This window comes from Amblyomma americanum, chromosome 1, assembly GCF_052857255.1.
Source record: "Amblyomma americanum isolate KBUSLIRL-KWMA chromosome 1, ASM5285725v1, whole genome shotgun sequence".
In the NCBI taxonomy this organism is placed as follows: Eukaryota; Metazoa; Arthropoda; class Arachnida; order Ixodida; family Ixodidae; genus Amblyomma; species Amblyomma americanum.
In genome coordinates, this window is record NC_135497.1 from 44,369,061 (window position 1) to 44,395,754 (window position 26,694).

The 26,694-nt window shown below is 43.8% G+C and overlaps 1 pseudogene; it reads right to left on the minus strand.

The window, feature by feature from the left end:
* Nucleotides 1-14,916: 14,916 nt before the first annotated feature.
* On the minus strand, nucleotides 14,917-25,765 carry LOC144129300 (uncharacterized; annotated as a pseudogene).
* Nucleotides 25,766-26,694: the final 929 nt, after the last annotated feature.

A 26,694-nucleotide genomic window follows, 5' to 3' on the forward strand; every position in this document is an offset into this window, starting at 1 on the left:
GGATGATCATGATAATAATGGATTTCTACGGCCAAAGAGCGCCATGGCACAAGGTATTTTCCATTTCTCAAGGTGGGGACAAAGACCCATTTCCCAAGCATTTCACCCTAAATAAGCCGAGCACTAGACCAGGGAAAAGCTTGTACCCACTGTATCACCAGTGGGTACCCGGCGGCACTGGGGATAGAACCCCGCACCTCCCGCATGCGAGGCGAATGCTCAACCACCATGGTCAATGGAGGTTATGTTTTTACTTAGAATGCTTTCAGTGAACTATTCAAGTGCACAGACAATCTATTAGTTGGAAAAGACAAAATTCTGGAGACAGAATTTGGAACAAGAAAAGCAAAACAAAACACCATTTGATGGAAAGATTTGGGATGTCTTAATGAGTGTGCAGGTATGTGACGTGTTAAGTTTCCTTGACCCATAAATGAGCGGTTACCACTGCATTATCTGTTCAAAATGTCTGGTTGTTTGCTAAAACAGAAGACCGGGCTTCTTGGTAATTCATCTTCTATGGAACCGGGCAGAAAAGGACACGGATGCAGAAAAGAACACGATGCCAAGTGTTTGAAACAGGTCATTTCTCAGCAATGTGCAAGAAGCAAGGAAGTTGCTAAATTTGTCACACTTTCACATTGCTGGACTGTGAATTTGTGGCATACCTTTTCCATTACTGTCCATGCAGCCTTCAGGGAACTGCACTATGTGCTACTTGTACCATATGGACAAATTGTCCATGTGAATGAGAATGCGTGCGGTCATTACGCAGTCACTAGAGTATTTGGCTGCTCCTCTTCCTCAGATGCACAGTCCTCTTCCTATGAGCACATCAATTCTCAATGTAGCCCCTAGCAACAGGAGTACACTTCCACCACTTGTGCATTAAAAGGATAAGAGCACGTGCTTTGCTTCACCCACCCTATGCTCAGACCTTGTGCCAACGGGCTTTCGTCTGCTTCCCCAGGATGAAGGAAAGTTTGAAGGCTACGAACTTTTCATCTTATGAATAAGTCACCTATGCAGTGTGCACTTAGTGTAGTCAACAGATGCACTAGTAACAGTAGTTACTACCACTAGTGGAGACTGTCGAAAAGTTGGGACTAAATTCATTGCAAACTTACTTTTAAGTGTAACTTCCTTCAATTTTTTCAACTAGTAAGTTGCAAGGCAAGAAGCGAAATTTATTGATTACACCTTGTATTATCAACACGTCTTTAATTTGCAGTTAAAAATATTGCAGTTAAAAAGGTGTTTTCCACAAATGGCCAGTGGCTGATAAGGTCATAGCAAACATCCTTGTTCTGTCAAGACGCACAAAGGACTGACCATTTCCATAGGCACAGTGAAGAACATGATGGGCTTTTGTGCTTTCTATGTTGCCACAGAGCATCAGTTGGTGCCAGCATATGCACTACATCCGGGGTTTATGTAATCAAGTGCGGGTTCTGACTATTCCACAGAGAGCTTCCGCAGATATATACCTGTATCTTTTCACTTTGACATAAAGGCGCAGGCGCAATTTCACTTCTTTAAAAATGAAACTGTCAAGAACCACCCCCTTCCAGTTTCACTTCACTTGAATAACACGATAGCCAGCAAGCTCTGGTGTCCTTCTTTCAGGAATAGATTTGAATAGAATAGAAGCTTTATTGTCTGCAATTTTACATATAGATTTTTCTGCCGCACCTAAACACCTTGGTGCTTGTGGGTGGGCCGGCAGAAGCAGTGCACACCATACACCGGACAACGAAACGCTCACAAATATACTAAGTTGACTCATAAATCAACACTATTAAAAAAAAACGGGCAAGTATATCCTCAAAAAAGTGATGCCACACTCTTGTACAGAGTTCAAAGACGTAACAATATGCAGAAGTACAAGAATAAACCATCACAAAAGTAGTGACAATTTTCACACGCAGTTCTGCCGAGTAATAGAGCCAGAAAGCAGAAAACAACGATACACTGCCCCTTAAATGCAACAAATTCTATCAGTGCACTTTTCATTTTCTAAGTAACTGAAGACAGTCATGCTCATGAGACTGATAAGGAAAATGAAATAAACGAATAAAATAAGTACAAAAGAGCAACATAAAAAGATTGGCAAAGCTTTAAGAAACACGAATATGGCAAGCAGGAGTGAAAGAGAAAAAAAAGTAAAAGGAAAAATCCCGTTATAAAAGCACCCAGTTTCTTAACGGGAATTTTTATTTTTTTCTGTCGCTGATACACAGGAGCTCGTCAAGTAAGCTGTTAAACTGTGGTAAATAATACCTACGAGTTCTTTTCCCATAATTAGTATAAACTCGCGGCACCATAAGTCTTTCCTTTGGCCTTAGTGTTCTTTGCTCACAGGTTCTTTGGAAACTTATGTCATAATAATTTGTTGTTAGAATTACATACTAATATCTGTCTTAAATTCAATAGGCTTAAATTATTGATGATATCTTCATTCTGTCTATTATTGAGTTGTGTCACGTACACACTATTTCTGGAAATCTTACGCAGCAGTTCATTAACTTTTGTTTGCCGAGTAACAGAGCAGCTGCCGTAGATTGTTACAGCGGATCATAGGATGCTTCCGCCTACAGACTGAAACACATTGTAACATGTTTTGACAGTTGCTCCTCGTAATTTGTATATATATGCCTCAACTTGTCTTAACCTTTTACAAATGTATATGACATGTTCATCCCAGGTAAAGAACTCATCTATGCGCAGACCCAGATATTCGACAGGGTGGGTATAAGGAACTGGGATGCAACAATTGTCACATCGCAGTCCATGAAGCCTTAATTCGCCATTAAGTTCGACGCACTTGTGAGGATTCCTAATGCACATGTTGAAATCGCCTGCTAGACACTAAATTGTCCGTATGGTCAAGTTTTCCCAGAAGTTTTTCAAACTCGAACAAGAACTCACCTATTGGCCCGCTAGGCAGATGGTAAACTGCACAGATGACAAAAGTGTGTTCATCAGACGTTATATTTACAATCACTGTTTCCATGTGTTGTGTAGGTATGGCGGTGCGTTCAGTATTCCATTCGTTTCTAATGTACAGCAGAATGCCGCCTCCTCGACCAGTTTCACGGCAAAAGTAATATGACTGATAAGCTGACAACTCATGTTTCACATGTGGGTTCATCCGCATTCATTTCTGTCAACGCTATTACATCTGTTTGCTCTGGCTTCTCGGATAAATGTAAAAGAAATTCATTCCAATGCTTACGAATACTTCTTATATTGACATGAAGTAAATCGACGCATTTCTTATACCCTTCTTCAAACGCAAACTGCTTTGCATACACGTGCCATCCGTATAGGTCTGTAAAATTTGTGCACCCATTACACTTCCTCTAAGTCATCAATGAATGAATTCGAATGACTTTGTCTCCCTCTTTCTTTCTCATGAAGACCTTGCCGTTTCTTGTCCACGTGAATTTGAAATCTTTCACGCACTTTTGATTTTGCAGCCCACCACAACTGCCGAACATGACGAGTCATGTTGTCGATGATGTATAGATGTCTTCCGATTTTAATTAATCTCTCTTCGCGGCCCATGAATTGCGAACATTTCGATCATTGAAGCGGACCAATACTGGAATTTTTTCTTCTTTAGCTTTTAGCCTGTGAGCAGCATTGACACTCTCGGAATATGGTGTGGGCAAACCAATCTTTTGTGAAAGGAATGCCCAAACACTGAAGATATCTTCATTTTCCCTGAAAGGGATGCCGTGTATATTTCAATGTTCTTGCGCCATGAATACTGTTTAACATCATTTACAGCTATCTTTAGTTGTTTCGTCTCATGGCCACTTTTATCCAGTTGTTCGTGAAGTTCGCACATGTGTTTACAAAGCTCTGCAATGTTTTTTTTCATTTTCTGCAGTTTTTTCCATGATGTAATCGTACTGCCCTGATAAAAATTTACTCAATTCTTCTATGCTGGCAACTGTTACAGCTTGCTCTTGTGCCGTTTCTAAGATATCGTATTGTCTTGAACTGTGAATGCTCTATCGACTCCATCCTGTTGAGCATATCAGCAAGTTTCTGCAATGTCTCTGTTCCGTGTTGCACAAGGAGTTGAATATTGTCAGCTTCTGTCTGATTGACCTGTTCTCTGGTTCGGTAAACAATGGTCCTCTATACTGTTGTTATTGTCAGGCAGAAGACTCTATGGTACGGTTACTGTGTCAGTAAGGGTGAAAAAAAGGTACAAAATTCTTAGCATAGTGAAGCTATTATTTAGAGAATAAACAATATTGGAACATTTGCACCTCACAACATTGTTGATTTATGTCGTGCCCCATCTTTGTTGTCAATTTAAAGCACAGCAAAAAGTACAACAGCATGAAATGTGGACCGCATATAAACAAGGCGGCTTTTTCGGTACCTGTTGCAAGTTTGTTCTCAGTGACTCGTGAATATAGGACATGAAAAAATAGTTGCTGTCACGCGAGGACACCAGGGTGAAAACGGTTAAATGGCTCCGATACTTTCTTGCATGTTCTGCAACCTGTGGGTACAAAATATAAATCAGTCTTTTTGTGCCGGGAAAGCTGCATAAGAAAAGCAACGCGCCATATCTTTTTCTTTCTAGTGCTGCACCAAAGCCAGGAGGGCCCTTTATACCATCCTGGGCAGAATTTCTGCAAATAATTTCCTGACTCAGGGTGTAGGCAGCTTAGTGTGGTAAGGTTGAAAGGGCCCCCTGCATTACTTTGGAATGTCTGTTGGGTTCGTTGGTAGCCAACGGTTGTGATGGGGCACCATCAAGAGTGTTGCTGGCTGGTGTTGATGGAGAGTTCTGGGGCTCTTCAACACCATTCTCAGGAGTTTTGCAAGGGCTGCAATCACCCTCTCCTTTGTAGGACACCTCTCCTGTTGGCTGCTTGACTTGGGACACCTGATGATCTACAGCATAAACACCATTGGCGCAGCATGCCTACAGCTGCTTCTCTTGACAGTTCATGTGATCTAGACCTTGTCAAATACACACAGAGTATGTGACGCATGAGTCATATGCATTACAGAGTTGTCCTCAGTATGATATTGTCAAGCATCCAGAACCTGCATGCTTCCCAGCACTCTACCTGTCTCTCAATCTGTAAGCATGCCAACAACTGAACTTTAAACATGCAATTTTTCTCATCACAATGGAAAACGTGTTTCTAAGGTACTCAATTTCACAACACTTGTCAGAAACACTGTAGAAGATTGTAATTGAAAGCTTTTTGATCACCGAATACCAGTTTTTATGTATCATGAAGAAGCTGGAAACCATGATCAGTGAGTGAAGATCACAACTGCCAGACAGTAATTTTACCATTTTCTTCTATAGAACAGCATCCATTTCAGTTTCCGTACCAAAAGCTGTTATGGCGCAGTGATGTGCGCCTTCTCGACAAAACTTTTTTTACTGCTTCAACCAACAAATGCAGAACACTTTAGCGGCATCTGGTGACAAAAGCTTGAAGCACCTCATTGGCAGTGCGAAGGGAGGGTTCCTTTCCATCGAAGGACGCATTCGAGAGAGCGTAAACTAAAATAAAATATGACGAACACTCCCGAGAGAGAAAACAAATTCTACGCTCAACAAATATAATATTTTACTGAGATATGGTCATATCGTGGGATACACTGATATAGCAGCAAGGTCTAGCTGCAAGTGGCATTTGTCTGTTTTATGCAATTTTCAACAAAAAATTAAAATTATAAATCTTTGTTTCATATTGCAAAGCTCAATTCTACTACATGAGGCAACACATCATTTCCACCACAACCTCAAGACACGTTTTGGTTAGTCTTCAGTCCCTTCAATGTGAATTATGAAGAAACTACCCATACATCTTTCACCTACTCGCTCTTTTGTGGCTCTACTAAACACAAATGCAATAATGCAAAGCTTATTCGGCTCGCAACTGCAGCTGTGTGTTTCCTTCTTTCGAATAATGCACCAAACATTAGTGTATATGGATCACCATGTGGTGTTTGCCTATGACTGCTATATAATATATAATTGATTTTCTTCTGACATGGGTTCAATCCCTGCTGCGGTGGTCACATTTCGATGGTGGTAAAATGCTAGAGGTCCATGTACTGTGCAATGTCTCTGCACGTCAATAAACTCCAGGTGGTTGAAATTATTCGGTGCCCTCTACCACAGCGACCCTCATGGCCTGATTAGCTTTGGGATGTTAAACCTATAAAACCAAACTAAAACCACATTGAATTTCTACTCTCACCTGTTTCAATTTCACCGCCGCGATGGCTCCGTGGTTATGGTGCTCTGCTGCTAACCCAAAAGATGTGGGTTTGATCCCGGCAGTGGCGGTAGCATTTCAAGACAAAACGCTACACTCGTGTACTGTGCAATGTCGGTGCCCGTTAAAGAGCCCCAGGTGGTCGAAATTATCCACAGCCCTCCACTATGGTGTCTCTCATAGCCTGAGTCGCTTTGGGCTGTTAAACCCCACAGTCCAAACCAGCGCAGCTAAGCATCTCAGCTGCCGTAAGCAGGCAAGGCACCCATCGTCTTAGCAGCAAACGCGGGAGTAGTCATGCATAACATTGGTTCGGGCCATGGAAGATGCGTGACAAGTGACCACTTCATTCGAGCGTCAAAACTGTGAAAATTGGACAAGGAACCTGACAGCCCTGGGCGGCTCACCACCACATCTGTGCAACCCAGGCTACGCTAAGGGACTTCAAGTAATGCAGAAAGTTGAGCGAGTAGGTGATTCATTATTAAGCTTGGCACCAGCTTAAGTAAAAAGACACAGAAGAGGCACACGGGTCAGCGATTGTCCTGCAAGCCTCTTCTGTGTGTTGTCTTCCACTTACGCTGGTGCCAAGCTTAATGATGCTAGGCGAGCCACGTGCGTCGTCGGCCGTGGCAATAATCTCATCTCTTCCATTGTCAGCAAACAACGAAACAGCGAACGAACGTAAATGTCTGAGAGCAGATGTGAACATGAGTACATAAGTAGATGTTAAGGCAGGTAGGCGTGAAAGTGAGTGAGCTGAGTGAGTGAAAGGACTGGGATTGAAATCCCTGTGCCGCGCAATTCTCGATCGGTTTTTTTTTTAAAAATTCCGCGTGTCGATGGAATTGCATTATCAGTCGTGGGGTGCGGCCTGACCTCGGTGACCAGAACCGACAACGCACTCCATCACCAGAATAGGATTTCGCCACCCTGGTGCAGTATTTGGCCACAACCTCCCATATGAACAAACCAATTGAAGGCAAGCACAGCAGGGGGGCGGCAGAAAGTTAGGTGGGCGAATGAGATTAAGATGTTTGCGTGGATAGGAACCGTGGCCCACAGGACAGGGTTAATTGGAGAGACATGGGAGAAGCATTTGTCCTGCTGTGGGCGTAGTCAGGCTGAGGATGAGCGATTGTAAGTGGACAAGAGTCTGAAGTGAGTGAGCCACTTCTCATGATGCTGTGGTATGAGGGAAATACAAAGTCGATGGAACTGCCATATAATGACAGCATTAGAAATGTTAGGTTCATTGGATAGAAACATTTTACTCCCGCAGTGGGCCTTTGCTAAATTTCCGGTTTATTGACTAGATACGCTGAATCGTCGCTGAGGTATAACTCGTTCTCTGAATTAACTGGCCTCTAGATTTTGACCTTTAACATGCAGGAAAGTTAGACGAAAAAATAGATTTGAACAGTTCAGTCAGCAGCGTAAAATTCAAGCTTACCTCGAGCGAGTAGCCACGATAGCAAATGGTTTCGTTGTGCTCATCGTCAGCTTTCTGTCTGCGAATTTTGAAATGCAGCTTTTCAAGACTTGCTCAAACCCATGGCAGCACTCGCGCCTCCGCTAAGTGTCGCCAAGAAAGAAAGTCGCAGACATGTGAAAAAAAAAAGCACAATCCCCTTCTTCCAGCCCAGCGGGTACCTTCAGAAAGGTTGGGTTATCTACAGTCTCGTCAGCAGACGTGTTGAGTCATGAGCAACGCTGATGTCCCAAGCGATGGGCCATCTTTCGTTCTTGCTGTGTGGAGCGCATCGGGCCCACGCTGCTCGTTATTTTCGCGTTCCCTTCGAAGACTCGAGCCATGATCCACTGCCGAGGTTTGAAGCGTCTCTGAATGTTGAAAGTGCTGGCTCTATATCTGTAATATTAATCCTGAGCGAAGTTTCAAATGCCGAAGTTTCTGCCAATGCAGGCCGCCATGCTGCTGTTGTCACTGCTACTGCCGCTGCCTCATTAACTGTGAGACAAGTGTTGATTTATCTTGCGTGAAATAATTATTTACTTTCAAATTTTTTAGATTTGTTTTATTGTTAACTTCTTATAGCACACTACACAAGATGAATGACTGCTTTTAGTGCGTTTCGGCAAAGTTGCACATGACTAAATTCGGCGGATTTTTTTTTTTTTTTTGATCAAGCGTTAGTTTTTAAGATGGCCGCGCCCAGAAGATGCGTTTGTCCGTGGAGCTGCGGACCAGGCGATGGTCTAGTTTGGGAACGTTTGTTTTACTTCTCCCGAAGACGCTATTCTTTGAAATTGGTGTGGGTATAGCTGTGCTACACGTTAACATTTGTTTAGCAATGTTTCTTAGTAGCAGTGCTGGTCTTCTGATGCCAACTTTTTATTTGAAATGTCCGATTACAGGACAGACATATGACGGAAGCAACAACCACTGAAACCAAGGCGCATAGGGGAGTGTTTCTATTTGTTTTAAAAATGAATTTGTGGTGCTGGTCAATGAGAGATTAATAATGTATTCTATCGCTGTAAGGTAATCATAAGAAATCAGAAGAAAAAAAGCCACATGCCGCCGGCGGGATCCAAACCCACGATCTACGAATTTCGCGTCCGGTGCTCTACCAAGTTCGGTTAGTTCACTTTTTTAGCCATTTCTTCAAACCTACGAGGCGTTTCGTCACAAATGTGCTTGAAATTAGCCTCCGCATGCTTTTGTACTCTTAGAAACGCACCACTAAGATTTGTGTTGTGAACGCATATTGATTTCACCGACGTGGTCCGTTGCTGCCGCTAGACTCGGTTCTGGCTAGAAGCCAAATTTTGCGCCGAGCGTTTCTTCAGGTCTGTCCAGTGTGGCTGTGCTAGTTCCGCAAAGTTGGTGCCGCGAAATGTGGAGCTTTGGTTAAGGTGAGGCAGCCTCGTAATACTGCTTCGACCTTTGAGCACCCATGCTTATCACTTGGTAGAGAGAGGTTGGTCAGATGGTTCTTGATAATCACAAAGTGAACACGGGAGGGAAAACATCACGGTGCTTGCCAGTGTTTCAACAAGAGGACTGTTATTAGTGACTTTCTTATGTTTCCTTACAATTTGTTATTATCTATGTACAAGCGGTGACTTACATCAACAAAAGGTATTGAATATCATTGTGAGCTTGCTCATGCCCTTCATTTTTTTTTGCTCCGGAGGCGAAACCCGGTTGAGGTCAGTGGGCTAATGTGTAGCTGAAACAATTTTTAGGCAACAAAACATGCAGATTCTTAACAGGAGAGGTGCAAGAAAAAGTTGAACATCTACATGTTACTTAAGGTTTCAAATCTTGCTCAACATGAAGCCATTGCAAAGATGCGCACATGGTGTTGGAAAGCACGATCTTGCATACTGCACAAACCAAAGCCAGCTGCTAACTGCTGGTCATAATAAATGTGCTCACACCAGTTCAGACAGAGGATGGTTGAGGTCATCAAAGGGCACATTGCAGTACTCATGCTTCCTGCCGGCTTTTGAAAAACCTACTTACTATGCATCTTATTTGATGTTTCATTTGTCGCATACAGCAGGAGCTAATGCTATCCACATGTGGCTATGAGGGTAATGCCAGAAGTAAGCTGACGTGCAAACACTAGGGAAAACTCTGTCCAGTAATAAACCAAGTTGGCTGCTCTGTGATGCACTTTGTGTGTATATGTTAATGCAGGCCAACATTACAACTCTGTATGCAACCCATGTACAACCGATATACAACTTGGTGTCAAAAGTCTCTCTGCCAGCAGTGAGCATATTGTTACGTGACGGCAAGCCAATGAAAACAGGACTACATGAAAGATGGCGATGGAATGATTTAATGGCGGTGGGCCTAGCGCGAGTGCTCCGTGCTGCGCCACTGCCCACTTTGTCGTCTAGTCCATGACACTACCCAGGGCTCCCGAGCGATCGTCCCGATTCTGCGAACTACAACCTTTGTCCGTAAAGTCCCGAAACCAAGTGATTAAAAAAAATGCATTTAACATTGAAATCATTTGTGCAGCACCTCTTCGACATAATCTCCCTTGCAGTCTATACACAGCTTCCAACGCTTCTTGAGATCTTGGAAACAGTTGGAAAACGCTTCTTTTGGCAGGGCTGTCAGCTCCTTTGTCGTCGCGTGTCGAATGGCCTCCACGCTCCCCATCCAGCGACCTTTTAGGGCTCTGTTCACACGAGGAAACAGGAAAAAATCATATGGGAAGAGGTCAGGCGAGTATGGTGGATGGGGAAGTACAGTAATGCTGTGCTTGCTGAGAAATTTTGTCACGCTGAGAGCAGTGTGCGGCCTTGCGTTATCGTGGAGAAGGCTTCATTGTCCAGATGCCCATAAGTCAGGGTGACGGTGTTGCAGTGCATCACGCATGTGTTGGAGCACGCGGATTTCAAACTCCTGATTCACCGTCCGCCCTTGTGGGACGAACTCATGATGTATGACATTTGTGGCATTGAAAAAAAAATATCAGCATCGTCGTTTTGGTCTTCTAAACTATCAGCATCGTCTTTGTTTTGGTCTTCTGTCGCCGCACCTTCCTCTACGCCGGAGAGCTTCTGGACTGTCATTCGGCGCTCTGCCTTTTTGTTTGAGGATCATTTTGAAAACACCATGTTTCATCTTCTGCAGTGATGCTCTCGACGAATGCAGCATCTTTCTCTACCTCGGAGAACAAATCAGCGCTCACTGATGCCCGCGTGTCCGTCTAACGTAGTCCTGTGTGAGGGAGTGTGGCACAAGTCTGGCATTCAGCTTTCGTTTCCCCAAGTTCTCACCAAAATTTGGTGGCATGTTGTCTTACTAATGTCGAGAGCATCTGATAGCATGTGGACTGTAATGGTGCAGTCTTCCTGTACGATTTCCCTGATCCGAGCCATGTTGTTTACATTCCATGAGGTTGAAGGGCACCCCTGCCTTGTGTCATCTTCCACCGATGTTCTCCCCAAAACAAACCTCTTGTGCCCGCGATAATGTCTCGTTGCCGTAAGCGTCACGAAGGAGCTCATACGTCTGTGTGGCTGTCTTGCCAAGCTTCACACAGAATTTTATGTTTAAATGCTGTTCGAGGTGGACGTCTATCTCTCCACATTCACTCACAGTAGAATGCACAGACTAGCGACAACGTATTTTTCTACATGTAGTGCCATCTAGTGGCCGCCACAGCAACTAACATAAATAGCTCAGGTTAGTCCAAAAAGATGGCGCTACACATACGCATCAACATTTGTTTTGGGGATCATTTATAGAGAAAATAAATCAGTCTCGAAACTTTACGGACAAAGGTTGTAAAATACAGTGGCGATGAAACGTAAGACGTGGCGATGGGCGTGGTAGAAGGGATGAACAGAGTCCGTGAGAATATTTTGTATGAACTAGCCAAAAAAATTTGTGCCGTTCTTGATGCCGCATGAAAAAAGTTAACACTGATTAGGAAATAAATGACTTATGTGCAGTAAGAAATGGGAACATTGGCTGTGCCAGATGCATGCATGTTGCATCCCCGCAGCAGCCATAGCTTGAGCAGTGGCAAAGGGAAATGGAGCTGACAAAACAGCTTATTTGGGGTCATCCATTCTTTGGCTTCCTTTTAAGATACAGCTGTGAGCAGGTAAATCAAGGCTCAGAATGTCAAGTGTTTGGGAATATTGCTCTGATTAAATGTACTGCCAGGCTCTGGGTTCAAAAATTCAGCTTGGGAGGTATGCTTCTTCATTGCGCATCCCACTCACTGGACACATGTTGGATGACGCAATACTAAATGTGCCCAAAGAAAAAGACAACAACTTCTCATGTCACTTTGCCATACATTTCCGCATTTCTGGGTAAACTGCAAGATTTTGCCCCCACTACATTGGAAAGGCATTCAGGTTGAGAAAGTGAGTATTCCACACACCGTCACATGCCAACAAGCAATGAGTACAGCAGCCTCTGTCGTTTCTCTTCCGTCACTGCAATGGTTTCATATTCGGTTGTATTAGCCACGGTCTGTGTTTCTGCATGCACCCCAGGCACATTTTCAGCACACGAGTCAGTTATTTCCATATCAGTGCTCATTTTTGTAGCGAGATGTCAAGAACAGTAAAAACTTTTCTGGTTACCTTGTGCAATGGTGGTGCATCTGCCACCAGTTCAGTTATTTTGGTCAAGCTTCAGCAGTGGTGGATTTTCGAAACAAAGGTACAGCATCTACAAGCGAGTGACAGGGTACAAGAACAAAGATAAAACTCGGAGCCAGATAGCTCTGCTCTTACTAGTTAGACAGCTGGAACTCCAACAAAAGTATGAGACCTTCACACTTCTGTGCCGCAACAAAAAATCTAAGACGTCCTGAATCGCTTCGATCAGCATTTCACAAGGGACTGCAGTACAACATATGCATCGAAGTATTGCACCACATGAAGTAATGACAAGCCAAGCTTTTGACAGATTCGTGCAAGCTGTTAACGTACAAGAGGGTCAAATCAGCACTATGCACAACAAGATGATTACGAACCGTGTAGGCATGGAATCGGTGACACCGCACTCTGCGAATGTTTTTTTTTGCATGAAAAGACACTTGTCCTATGGAAAGCAATCAGCCACTGCATGGGAGCACAGCTATGTTGTACGTCAAAGAAATGCAAGCACCCAGGTCGGAGGATCTCGCACCACATTGTAACCGACCAAAAGCTTCTGACCTCATGCTAGGCGAAAACTCCGAATGTGTGCTTGCTTGCTGCCAACCGTTTCAAAGTGTCCTCATCGACAGAGGCCCACATCAGTGCCAGCTTTCAAAGACCAATGCAACACGTGTGGCACACCCAGCTGTTACACTGTGTAACAACGAAGATTTGTCAACGCGGTAGTGGCAGTGCTATCGCTGAGCGTGCGCTACTGGCTGGCTCTAGAACAACCGCCGACGGCCAGAAGAACACCGTTCAGTGCCTGGTTCTTTCAGGGCCATTAAACCCCTTTTCAACTGCATCATGTTGCTAGCCCTTGAACATTTGCATATGGTGTGAACATTGTTCAAAGGTGCACCCCCCTTCGTTAGATGCATTCACTGTTTGTCCTACCTGCCAGTGCTAATTAGCCTTAATGACAGTGCAATCACTTGCACTGATGCAGTAGCACGATTGCAGGGAGAGTTCTTTCTAGTGGATTTCACCGGGTGCATCAAGACTGAATTCTTTGTTGTTAGTCTGCCAAGTGCAGTAACGTTTGGGTAATGTGACTCCCAGAGACTGAAGTTCATCCCACACCTCGACAAACTTCACTGTGGGTCAGCTGATATGAAAGCCAGAAATGAAGAGTTGGCAAGCATAATTGAGCATTACAGCGATGTACTTGTTGAAGGGACAGGTCTTCTGCATGAAGAGTACACAGTAGCACTGGACAAAAGTTCGGAATATTCATTTTGGCGCCATATGGATTCTCATCAGACATGAATGGTGAGTTAAATCAAGAAATGCAAACCCAGGGAAAAAAACAAGTGTTCACACAAGTTGCTGAACCAGCCCATTGGCAATTCTGAATAAAAAAAGATGATTGTGTTCAGATCTACCTTGACCCATGAAATCTGAATGAGGCAAACATCCATAAACATCCATACATCTGAATGCTGACATTTCATACCTTGCTGTCAAATTTAAATGGTGAATCAGCGTTACTCAGATAAGCTGAAGTTAGCAGGGACCGGCTACACTGGCTCAGAGGCTTCGGCATTTGGCTGCTGGCTTAAATGGCTGTATTTCAATGAAGGCAAAATACAAAAGCACCTGTGTGCTGTGCAATGTGAGAGAACAAGAGAACCCCAGTTGCTCCAAATTAATCCGGAGCTCTGCACTATGGCTTCCCTTATTGTCCGAGTGACACTTCGGGACATTAAACCCCACAATCTGCAATTTGAAGCCAGTAATGGCAAAGATCGGTTACCTTGGCCATGTGGTGTCTGCTGATGGAGTCAAAGCAGATACAACACAGGTCAAACCTTTCATGCAAAACATTTAGCCAACTGGCCAACAAGACCTACAGTGCTTTCTGGGTATGGCTAACTTCTTGACAAAGCTTACACCACAAGGAGACCTCTAGTTTGGGCTAGTTGGTTCATGATTCACAAAGAAAACGGCGTGAAATACGGGGACAAAAGAGAAACAAATATGACGGGACCATCGCCAACTTACAACTGAGTTTTATTTCGCGCAAAGCCTGCCTTTTTATAAGCCAACACGCCGTAACAACCGTGCACTCACGCATTCGCAAAGTCACGAAGCCAACTCACGCCGTACAACAGATCACTGAAAGGGATCTAATACATGAAGCAGGATAAGTAACCAAGTAACATTTTATCATGGCCATCTGGAAGAAAAACCCAAGGGACGTGAAGAAAAATATAACAAACAGCTCTGCACAAGTATGAACATCAAACGATCATGACCACGCAAACCCTTAACCGAAAACTATACAACTACATGAGGAGTGACACCAGATGACCAACAGGACACGTGGAAAAGAATGAAAATTTAAGACCAAAGCTGCGTCAAAGGTTAAAAAGACGGCGAAAGGCGTGATGAGTGCGAAAACCTTTAACATTTGGAGCCGGTCAACCGGCAACCATATGAATGATATCCGATGGCCAACAAGAACATGGAAAAAAAGGGAAGAAAGTCAAAAACAGGTTCAGACCAAAGTCTGCGTCAAAGGCACAAAAAGCAGACAGGAATTTGCGCAAACAACGGCACTTCGTCAGAAAGAATAGCACCCAATGCTGTAGGGAGTGCACGAAAAAACAATAAACCTACAAAATTCCTTCTAGCAAAGTGAACTCCTCGTTGCTAAGCGTAATGGATGGCTTGCTGACGCATCTGCTCCCTTCTTTCCTGATATAAAAGGCTTCCATCACCTCTCTCTACTCTGTCCTTTCCACTCCTCAAGAAGATAGTTTTCTCGAACTCAGGACGGCAATTCCTGCAAGCTTTGCAGGGATCCACTGGGAAGCTTCCTTCATTATTTCGCAGGTCTCGGCAGTGCTCGCTGGCACGCTCATTGAAACATCGACCTGTTTGGCCAATGTATATGAGCCCGCAGCATAAGGGAATCTGGTAAACGACCAGAGTTCTGCACTGTGTGAACTTGTTTTGTTGTTTCACAGTACAAGCCGGTTGTTTTTCTCAGTTATTCATGGCGCAAAGCCTAGAAAGTTTGCATGGGGCTGAGAATGTGACCTGAACGTTATGTCTGCCTGCTACTTTAAGGTTGTGCAAAACCTTGTGGATGTACGGTATTACAGCCACACGACGAAATCGGATCTCTGCTTTCAGGACCTTGCTTCAACTTCTGCAGAATGGCTTCACACACAGAAGAAACCACACAAGAAGGGTACCCTGCTTCTTTTAACTGCTGAACTTGAGCGCTGAAACTTGACGAGGTCATATGGGGGCATGATTTGTTCAAAGCCGCTTGTAAAGAGTTCGAAACAATCGCCGTTTCACAAGCTTCGAATGAGCACTGTTAAAAAGGGAGCAAACCTTTCTTTGAATGTGGGCTATACATCCAACACAAGTCATCTTAAGAAACCGTATCCTAAGATCGAAGAACTTGAGTTCACCATTTGTCGGGACCTTTTTTGTCACGGTTGTTACGGCGTGTTGGCTTACAAAAGTGCAAGTTTTACGCAAAATAAAATTCAGTTGTAAGTTGGCGCTGGTCCTGTCGTGTTTGTTCCTCTTTTGTACCCATATTTCGTGCTGTTTTCTTTGTGATTTACACCACAGCTAGCCCAACAAACCCAATTCAAGTGGCTGTTGCACAAGAGCACCCTTTTGTTCAGTGTCCAGTTCCATGCGATTTTGCATGAGGAACCGCATCCTTGACACTCAGATGCAAGCTGTGAAGGCGTTTTGTTTTCCTGCTGCCAGCTGTTTTCAAAGGCCGACCGGCATGAACTCTAGCTGCGCCTCGTGTGACACCTGGACAGCGCCTTGCTAGTCCAATTGGTTGCACCTTGATGATGCGGCCGCACCTCAGTGAACTTGCTTTTGCTGCTGTTGAAGCAAGATGCATCGCAACTACTTGAGGCTCTGTGCGCGCTCTCTTCAACAGTGCCAGGTCTCTTTGGAGCAGGGTGAGATAAAATGGGTTATCTGCAGCCAAACTGTAATGCCGCCACAGCTCTTCTGTGATGTTCTTGAGTACCTCAGCAGCATCCTGTGAAAAACCCAAAATAGCTCAGAGATCTGTGAAGTGAGGCACTAAAGTACCAACTGTAATGACTTTTGCAATGTACCTCTAGCACCCCACTCACTTTTCTGTACTTTTTGTCCTTTCATCTTATTGTTTACAGCTGCCCTTGGTTATAATGGCCATGTGTTTAGGTTATTCCGATATGGGCACTATAATTTACAAAGCAAATTGCACTGTGGAAGTTTGCAAGGTGCCAACATGATGGATTGTGGAAAAGTAGAACATCAATGCACTGCATCAAGTGAGAGCGTGGGAAGGATAAGCTGGAGCATATCTTGCAATAAACCTGCATCCTCATATACTTGGCACTACTAACGATGCTCATGTCATGAAAGTTATATTACATACATCAAGTACATAAATGTTTAATGCGCAAACACAGAGAAGTAAGCTGTTTGTCGATCGTTTTTACAAATAAACAGTTTTTTGGACTCGCTGAATTATTCAACATGCCTGTGAGGCACGGTACCACAGAAAACTTCCAATAAGAAGCAAGAAATACTGAAACAGCTATGCACTCTGGTTATGAGGAAAGTTTCACATTACACTTCTACGCTGTGACCAATGCTGCCTTTGAAAGCTCTGTTCATTGCTGAAATCGGTGTAGTAGCATAGTGAGAGGGTTGGTTAATGCGAGTCCAGTTACAGTTTTGAGCAGGACAGAGAGAGGTTTCAGCTCCTCTTAAATGAGAACCTTGCATACTGCTTTAGGGAACTGCCATGCAGCCAGACTTGAAACTCATATATTGTAATGCACAAAAAAAAAAGAATGTGCCCCAGACCTCACGGCATTGATGATTGGAACTTGGCCCTGCAACAGCAAGCTGCTCCTCAACTTCCATTGTGTCTTGGGGCAAGCTTGTAGCATCTTGCACCAAAGGCTGTGGCTGTGGCTGGACAGGGTCATTGCCTGGCTCGCCTGAGCCGCTCCCTGGCTGGTCCCATGCAGACTCACGGAAGTCACGGAAAAAGGCAGGATTTTGACACTTGTCACCTAGGGCAAGCCATGCGAGCTGGTGGCGGTCTTGAGTGCTAAGTATAGGAGCATTCGGGAATCCTCCCCCATAGGTGCTGTGAACGAGTGCCTGGTGCTTGCAGAATGCCCCCTGCTGGCCAGCTCAGCAGGTGCAAGTGCCGACATCCTGCCACACTTCATAGATTTTGCCATCCTCTGTGCAGCTGGGAACTTCAAACAGATTGCTGCCAAGGGTGCGGATGCTTGCAGCAGCATTTTCAGGCATCCTTTCGAGGAGTTTGTCGTATAGGAGCTTGTGGCTTGGTACACGGTTGTAAGCGTGCTTCAGCAGCCTCTTCTGCAGGTGACCTTCCCATAAGCTTCTGATAAGGTCCACAAGGGCGACAACATTAAATGCTTTATGCCTGCCCAGAACCACATCCTTAAGGACCCGTATGGATGCTTCAGCGAAATTATTGGTGTTGTGGCCCCTTGTGAGCATTCCAGAGCGGTACAGAAGCACCCATTCTGCCTTGCGCTCCAGGAAGCCAAGAACACGTGCTACATAGCCCTTATGAGACTTGGCCTTCATTTCCGCTATGGTAGTATTCAGGTCATTAGCAGTTGATGCATACATAATCTGCAAATGAGATTATAAAACACATGTCGAATGCACACCAATATTTGCCTCCTGTAATGGCACTATTTGTGCATAAAAATTTATATTGAGTGATCTGTCTCTGTGTCATCTGAGACTTATGCTTCTGATGTTGCAAGGTAACTAACATTTCTGACGCTACTCAATATCGGGCTGCTAAACATGTAGCAATGACAATTTTCCATGAACTATCACCTTGTCCCAAATATTTCACCAAAGTGGTGTTTCCATTCTCATATTCTGAGTTTGTTTGCCCCCTTTTATGCTATAGGAGATGTGACTTAACTATCTGATATGTTAATTATCGTACGTTGCATTTTTTACAATGTCTAAGATTGTGTGGGTGTTTTGGGCGCTTTACGTCCAAACCTCACTGTTACCTTCAAACTGCACATGACTGAGAACAGCAGGTATTTTCAATCCATATTGCACAAACTTGTTGCCATTATAGCTATTGATTCATTATTTATTTGTGGGCACAAGTTTGCCTAATCAACAGTTTTCCGCCAAAGCTTCCTTTCACCTTTCTCCTTGCCACCACCGCATGACAATTTTATATTAACAATAGCCTGCATGGCCCCATTCTAGAATGTAAATACTTTAATACCTATGCTACCAATAACCTTTTCTGGAAAACTTATGTTGACTACATAACATAGCACCATATGCTCGCTTCACACAATTGCTCACATCAACATCACTCAAAACAATGACAGCTATAGTATATACTGCGTCCAACCCTGTTTAGAATCCTCTTTCTAAAAGCTACGCAAGCAGATTTTCACTAACTAAAGCTGGAGTGAACACACAGAATCAATTACTTTAATGTGTGTAATTAGCAGCATAGCAGAAACATTACAAATATGCAACAAACTCTAAACATGGTATGTCACTATGTACGTTTTTCTCACGTTTTTCTTAAAATCAATCTTTTCAGAAGATTTCTCACTCTATTAAAACCACCTAAAGGTACCACTGATCACTCATGGCACTTGCATTCATGTAATGTTCATCATCCTCACAAACTTGATGTACCTCTTCAAGTAATAACACGTATACAGTTATTTCTGTCAGAGACATTCCGTACTTGGAACTGCTTGCCAGGCACATTAGCCACTATCTCCAAACACACTAGCTATTATTCATTTCAGTATGCACTGAATTTATGATGGGTGTTGTGTTCAATGTGTTGCGTCCGATTTTATAGCTCTGGTGGTTCGAAAAGCATGTAGTTATTGATTTCATTTAATTCTACTTGCAGCACGCCTTGTATTATACTCGGTGTTTTTGACTTGCCTCTTCTCTTGCGAACCCAGTGGCTTTGGCTGTCAAACGTAAGCTTGCAAGCTTGATCATACCCGCGGTGCCTTCCGCATAGGGATGACCGACACCCCAACCTGTGACCACTGCGGCCATGAAGAATCAATTGGCCATATATTGTGCTCCTGCCCGCAGTACAGTCCACAGAGGGCATGCCTTAGCCACGAACTTGACCAACTGGACGACCAACCGCTATCCGAAAAAAGAATTCTACAACATCGAAAGGACCTACCGTCGCAGAAGAAGGCCGTGCAAGCGCTTTTGCGCTTCTTACAATCTACCGGCCTGTGTGAAAGACTAACTGGAACGCCTAGTGTGTGTGTGTGTCTCCATGTGTGCACGTTCCTTTTTTTTTTCCTCTCTGTCATCTTTCTAACCCCTATCCCCCATCCCCAGTGTAGGGTAGCAAACCAGAGACTCATATCTGGTTAACCTCCCTGCGTTTCCTTCTCTCCCTCTCTCTCAATGGAAGTGAAATACAAAAATACCCATGTGCTATATAATGTCAGTGCATATCAAAGAACTCCCAGGCGGTATGAAATAACGTGGAGGCCTCCACTGCAGTGCCCCTTGTAGTCCATGTGTCACTTCAGGACATCCAGTACCACGATTTACATTTTTCTTCTCATCTCTGCGTCTTTGTGACATTTGACCAATTTTATGCATTCTTTTCCCTCCTCTCCACAATGCTTCTTGTAAGCTGTGACGGTGAACTATAAATAGACATGCAAGCTTGCATTTGTAATGAGTGCAGATAATCATTATTTTATGACTACATAACAGAACACAATGCTTGAATGCTTGACAAGTCAGCCTTAATTATAGACCAGACCTCCCAGCTCAAACTTTTGGCAGGACGATGAAAAAGTCGCAGAATGTTTGCTACCTTCTTGTTACATATTTTAGTTTATGTGGTACTGTGCTCAAATAATCCATTTGTTACTGCACTGCCATCGTTTACGAGCTCTGCCTATCCCAAATGTAGTAGGGATTTGATGGATTACCCTTGTAAAGTAGAAATTTAAAACTTGTTTATGCAACTATGACATGGAAGCCATCATATCTTCAGTGCAACTGTTTCATTACTTGGATATAGTATACCAGTTTCCTCTATTATAAAACTGCATTGGGGCAGCTAGGTTTGTTTGTTGGTATGGTAGCTGCTGACAGTTGTAACCCTCCTCAGTGAAGTATGAACAGAGAGCAGTGGTAACAACTGAAAATACTTTATAATAATTTCACATCATAGTGATATGTGCAAGAAGGGCACGTGGCTAAGAAAATGGGGTTCTTTGGTACCGTTCCTTTGGTGCATGAAAAAAAATCCACAATATTCGCTACATCTACAGCATGTTTTCACGGCAGTCACAATCATTCAGGCGCACATGATTGCGAGAGCATGCTCATTTAATTTAATGAAATCATTATTTTCCTCTAGGGGCACAAAGAAATGAGACAACGGCCCAGTGCCCTAGAAAATCTGCTTCGTTCTTATGCTTTTAAACCCTGCCCCCATGCCAAGAAATGATGCTATACTACTTCTGCTGCAGATCTGTCACTGATTTTAGCACAATAGCGTGTTTAATTTCATCTTTGATATCATGAACCACAATGCTAATGCCAGAAATTTATGAACTTGCCTTGCCTTCAGAGTTTATAGCCATCAATTCTACAATTCCACCATCTCTCTATGCCTTAGCAAACCAAAAAAGTATGAGTCGAATTCTTTTAACTTCACTCTGTAATTGACATCATGTTTATATTACGTTGCAATCCACTTTCACAGACCACAGAAATGTTTCTTTTCTGGGTTTTTAAAAAAAATCTGTGTAGAAGGGAAAGAAAAACTTGCCATGTGTAGTGTTCCAGAAGCCTAACACCCTACAGTGTTGCAGATAAAATGTGCAACTATTTCATACTGTTTCAGAGGGATCATTGGCACGAACATGTGCTCTTTGAAGCTCCCATGATGCAGTCATGTGTTGCTTTGAAGGCACCCACCGAAGTACCTTCACTGGGTTCTCCGAGCCATTCATGCACATTCCTTTAATACTCGTTACTGGACATTATATGTCTGACATAGTTCATGTTATTTTATTGTAAGAATTCAAACAGCCGGCATTTTGCATCACTCATCACTGACCAATTATTTTCTAGAAGAAATTGACAAAACTAAAAGTAATGCATGCTTCATTTGCGTTCACCTTCTGGAATGTAGTCATCAAATCTCGCTTGTCATCCCTGCTGGTGTCGCGTGATGCATGTAGCCAGCGCCACTCGGCTTGAGCCACATGAAAGTGGCAAAGGAGCTGCTTGCCTTCAGGCCATGTTGCTTGCAAAGCAGCTTTCTCAGCTGCCGAATTATCCGTCATAAATGCTTGCGGTGCCTGCAGAATATAAGCAATATTTTGCACCTTTGTTGCTGTAAGTAAACAACTTTATTATTCATTCTAAATGGTATGAAGTCTCGACATTGCTTTTCATTTGAGGCTTTTGTGTTGCAAAGTTTGAGGTGCAAAGGACACAGAGACTTTCTGTAAAAATTGAATTTGACTGCCCAGATGCCCCTTCTCATGATTTTATTAAACTGTATGCCTAAAATATTAGCACAGCGGTAAACTGGAAAAGTAAGATTTGTTATCCATTTTTTATTGATGAAGCTTTTAAAAAGGTGGCATGAAAATATGGTGCTAATATTTCATTATGCCAGCAGAAAGAGCAAGAAGTTTAGTGGTCATAGCTTATGCTTAAGACACCATTCCTTTTGTCCTTGACTGGGGAGCAAACAGCCATTCATCTTATGTGCGGCAAAAACACTGACAAGTAGTTGGGCTTTGAATGGTGTAATGAATCGGCATTTTTGAAACTGAGCAACAATGACAACTAAGAGACACTAATGTTTGTATGTGCTTTTATCCTCTCCTATCGAGCCATAAATCAAGCGGCCAAATATCGCAGTAGAAATGATAATGAATAAATATCAACATTTTTATTCTTGAACCTTAGCATAGCACTCTATTGATATGGACTTGACCTTGATGCTTTAACTTTTGTTGTGCCATCTGAAGTAACATTATTTTATGATTTATTCTATTAATTATGCACATGGGCAAATGACAGCTTTAACATGTGGCCACTGGGAACAAAAGCATGCAAATGTCATTCTGCCCCCCCCCCCCCACCCTTTTACCAAAGATGCCCCTATGTGAATACAACAGAAAGCGTAAACAAAATGCATGTGATGGGCCACTCTTGTTTATATCCACTGCTGTAATTATAATTTGTTAGCTCATGAATGTCCTGAGTATTATTCTTTACTTACATGAGTGCCACGAAAGCAGGTTGGGTAGCTCAGCTTCAGCAGACCAAATGCAGCTTTGTAGCTCACGCTGCTCTGAGAACTATGTAGTAGTACAGCAAGAGGCATTGCGCCAACTGCAGTTGCTGTAAGTACCACCGTGAGACTGCTTTGTGACTCATCACATGAGGCTGTAGAGTCTACAAATATTATCTCCTTAGCAGCACTCAGTCCTTGCGTCCTTTTCATGACCTGCGTCACCACAAGAACTGCCCAGCAGGTACCATCCTCTGACCTTGTGGTTCTCACATCAGCCCCTGCAAAAGGCAATATAGGACTCCTACTTTTAGCGGCATTAAGCAGAGAAGCAAAGGTAAATAAGGGGCTCGTTAAGATATACATTTAAAAGTTGCCAGCAGTCAAAGCAAATCGGAAATTTCAAAAGATAAGTTTCATGTTCTTATTGATCAGATTAGGAGCAGCAGAATCATTTGTTAGATGTTAGATAATTCAACGCAACGTAGGAGAAAAGGCAGCTACATGCCTCCAATGGAATCTGAATCAAAGACCTCCACGTGTTGCAGATGGTGCTCGACCAACCGAGCTATGGCACTACTACTACCAAGTGTACCTCTGCTAGCGTGCACTTCGCATGTTGAACCTTTTTATCCCTGTTTATGGCATCAAGGGTGCCAAACTAGATACCTTCTTTATGCTTTTTAGCAAGCAAGGGAAGGGAAATGATTGGTTCATTAATATGTACACAAGAAACGATCAATAAAGTCCAGGAAAGCATAGGGGAATACTGTTCTAGTTATTCTTTTAATGTTGTAAACTGTATTGAGAAATTAGTGACAGCGTAATTATTTTTTGGATGTAGGATAACTGCGTAACGTAACGTGACAGAACGCACAAGGAAAGACAACCACATGCTGCCGATGGGGTCCAAGTAGGTTGCACCTGCATGCCCATGTCTGTAATGCTATGCTTCGGGCTTAGGGTGAGGCAAATGTATCACTGGGCAGAGTAATGTTGGCATGTATGGATATTAAATCTCGATATTACAGATAATGAAAAGTAGACACTGTAGCATACTCAGTTTCACAATGCAGGAAGTATTCATCATGGATGGGATTTTTGTTGTAAACCACACAGCTTTAGCAATGCAGACCAGAGAAGGTTGCTGTAAGCTGATTTAGACATGCGTATGGCTTTTCATCCTGCTCTATTTTCACCGAAAAGGGGGCCACTGTGGCTTGAATGAATATACTCTAAAGCCTCAGGTGGTCCCTCTAAGGGGAAAGAAAAACTACTGCTAGCCGAGAGGTTACCTCTGTTGGCAGCATGATGTGCTACAACATTTGGTGATTATTCTGGTGAAGCAAAAGGTAAATATTTATGAAATACCTAGACCACAAAAAATAATAATTACACAGATATGTGCAAATGCAAACAGTTAAACACCCAAAAAACCTTTGCAGTTCAGTCTTTTCAAAAAGTCGCAGGAATTTCAAAGAAAAGAAACTACACTGCTCAGATATATTGCAGCTTACCCTTGTCAAGATAGCATGGCGCTTTCTCTGAAAGTTTGCTGACAGGGTCCACTTCACTTCACTTTATTCACCTTAAAGACCCCCTTCAGGGGGTATTACATAAGGGGTGGGTTAATATGTTGATCAACAAGTACAAGTCATTTCTTTGAAATAATTGCTTAGCGTATCTGAAAATGCAGACAGGTGTGTGATGGCAGCGATATCGGTGGGGAGGCCATTCCAGTCCACAACAGTTCGGAGAAAAAATGAACCTGAAAAAGTTGCAGTACGCGACACAGGGCGGGCGATCTGAAACGGATGGGCAGTGCGGTGAGATATGCTGTAATGATGATCCCGCCACAGCCGGAACCAGTAATAAACAGTGCCTGCGCTTGGATTCACGGCACCACTGGCAAGCTTCTCGGCGGCGTCATCCTCAGCTTCTAGCTTCTGCTGGTGCATAGCTATGGCCTGTGCTGGTGTGAGGCCATCATGAAAATAGCTATGGAACACAGCTCGAGTGTCAGCTGTGGTGCGCAGGAGACGTAAGGCATCAGCACAGTCTAGCGCATGATTATGGTCATCCCTGACCTTCACAATGGCACGCAACGGCGTAGCCCTCTTCAGGAATGGGTCCCGCTTCCTTGTGTCCCTAGTAATGTTTTTTATTTTGATGTCCACAAAGGCTGGGCAGTTGGTGGCCGTTTGGCCAGTAATCTTGTTCCTGTTCGAGTGCTGGCATTTCCACTTCTTGTGGAATGCGATCCTAGTAAAAAACAAATGCAAATGATTTTTCTTAGAATGACACTCATATTTTTCCGTAAGAATATTTTACATTAGAGAGACACTAGTAACAATAATGTAAATATTGTGCAGTGCTCTGTAAGACATTGCTTCCGTGCGGTGAAGCCAGCCTTACAAAACTGATAATTGGAATCTGTCACAATGCAAATGATTTCACTTCTCAGAATAACGCTCATCTTTTCGCTTTAGTCTATTTTACATTAGAAAAACACTGGTAACAATAATGTAATTATTGCGTAATTCTCTGCACTACATTACTGCCATGCGGTGAAGCCAGCATAGCAAAAAGCTGAAAAATTGGAATGTCACAGTCCACAGTTATATATTTTTTCCATGACAGGCTTCAGAACTTGCACACAGCACCCTGAAGCGCGTGAATAGCTATGATACGAGAAGCAAAGTACGCTCGGCTTCAGCGTCGCGCGCCTATGTACTTTTTTCACAGGTGGCCTCACATTGCGAAACAATTATGAATAGACGACCGCTCTTTCGAGTAATACATCAAGAGCATGGGTGAATAAAATGCAAAATCTCCCATACCTTTTAGGCTTTGCAACTTCCCAGTCAACGATCCACGTGGTTCTCGTCGCAACACCGTAGCTGGTGAGCCACTCGTACGCGTTTCCGTCGGTGTTCAGAGCCACACGAAAACAACTCACGTTCTCGACGCAATTGTCACTGTCCAACTCGCATTCGAACGGCAGCGATGATGCCGCCATAATTCACGGATGGAACACGCTACTCGAATAAAAAAAGTCCAAAGCAGCCGCGGCGGACTCAAAACTTTTATGGGGCGGTAATGTGGAGAAAAGGAAAGGCGGGAGGGGGGGAAAAGGGGACGCTGCCCACTGTATTGTCACGTGCTGCGCATGGGCTCTGAGGAATAAAGAAGACGTGCGGCGGCTGGAAGTAGAAGAGAAAGTCAAGTATCCTGCCGCCGGCGCACCAGGCTCCTCTCGACCTGCCTTGTAAATATTATTTGTAAATAGAACCTGTAACAGTATGTAACAGCCGACCGCGAGAATCGCGCAGCCAATCAGGCAGCGTCCTCTCCTCCTCGCTTCAGTGCTTTCTCTCTCGCGGCGCATTCGTGTCCAGGCGCCAAAAATACGCATCCCGGCCGCGGAGGTCGAATTTCGATGGAGGCGAAATTCTAGAGGCCCGTGTACTGTGCGATGTCAGCGCACATTAAATAACCCCAGGTCGAAATTCCCGGAGCCCTTCACTACGGCGTCTCTCGTAGCCTGAGTCGCTTTGGGACGTTAAACCCCCATAAACCAAACCAATACCTGAGCATTGGTACGTGGCCATATACAGTATTGTGCGTTTTTATCGCTGACACTTTTAAAAATTTCCCCGCCTCAACCGCTGGCTCGTTTGCGGTGAAACTGCACACAGAGCTTGCGTATTATGGTAACTTTTGTATCGTAGCAAGTTTGACAATGGTACTTACTTAGTTCAGGCGCACATGATGCGAAAACGTAAGCGTCTACGAGAGATCGACGAGCCAAAACCCGCAGACGACGCTTTTTCGCTGAAGGGCGGCAGTGGCGCCATCTGTTCGCGGTAGCGCAAAGCGTCACGACAAGGCCGTCGAGGAAAGCGTTGCAAGGAGCGCGGGCCGTTTGAATATGCCGTTCCTGTCGTT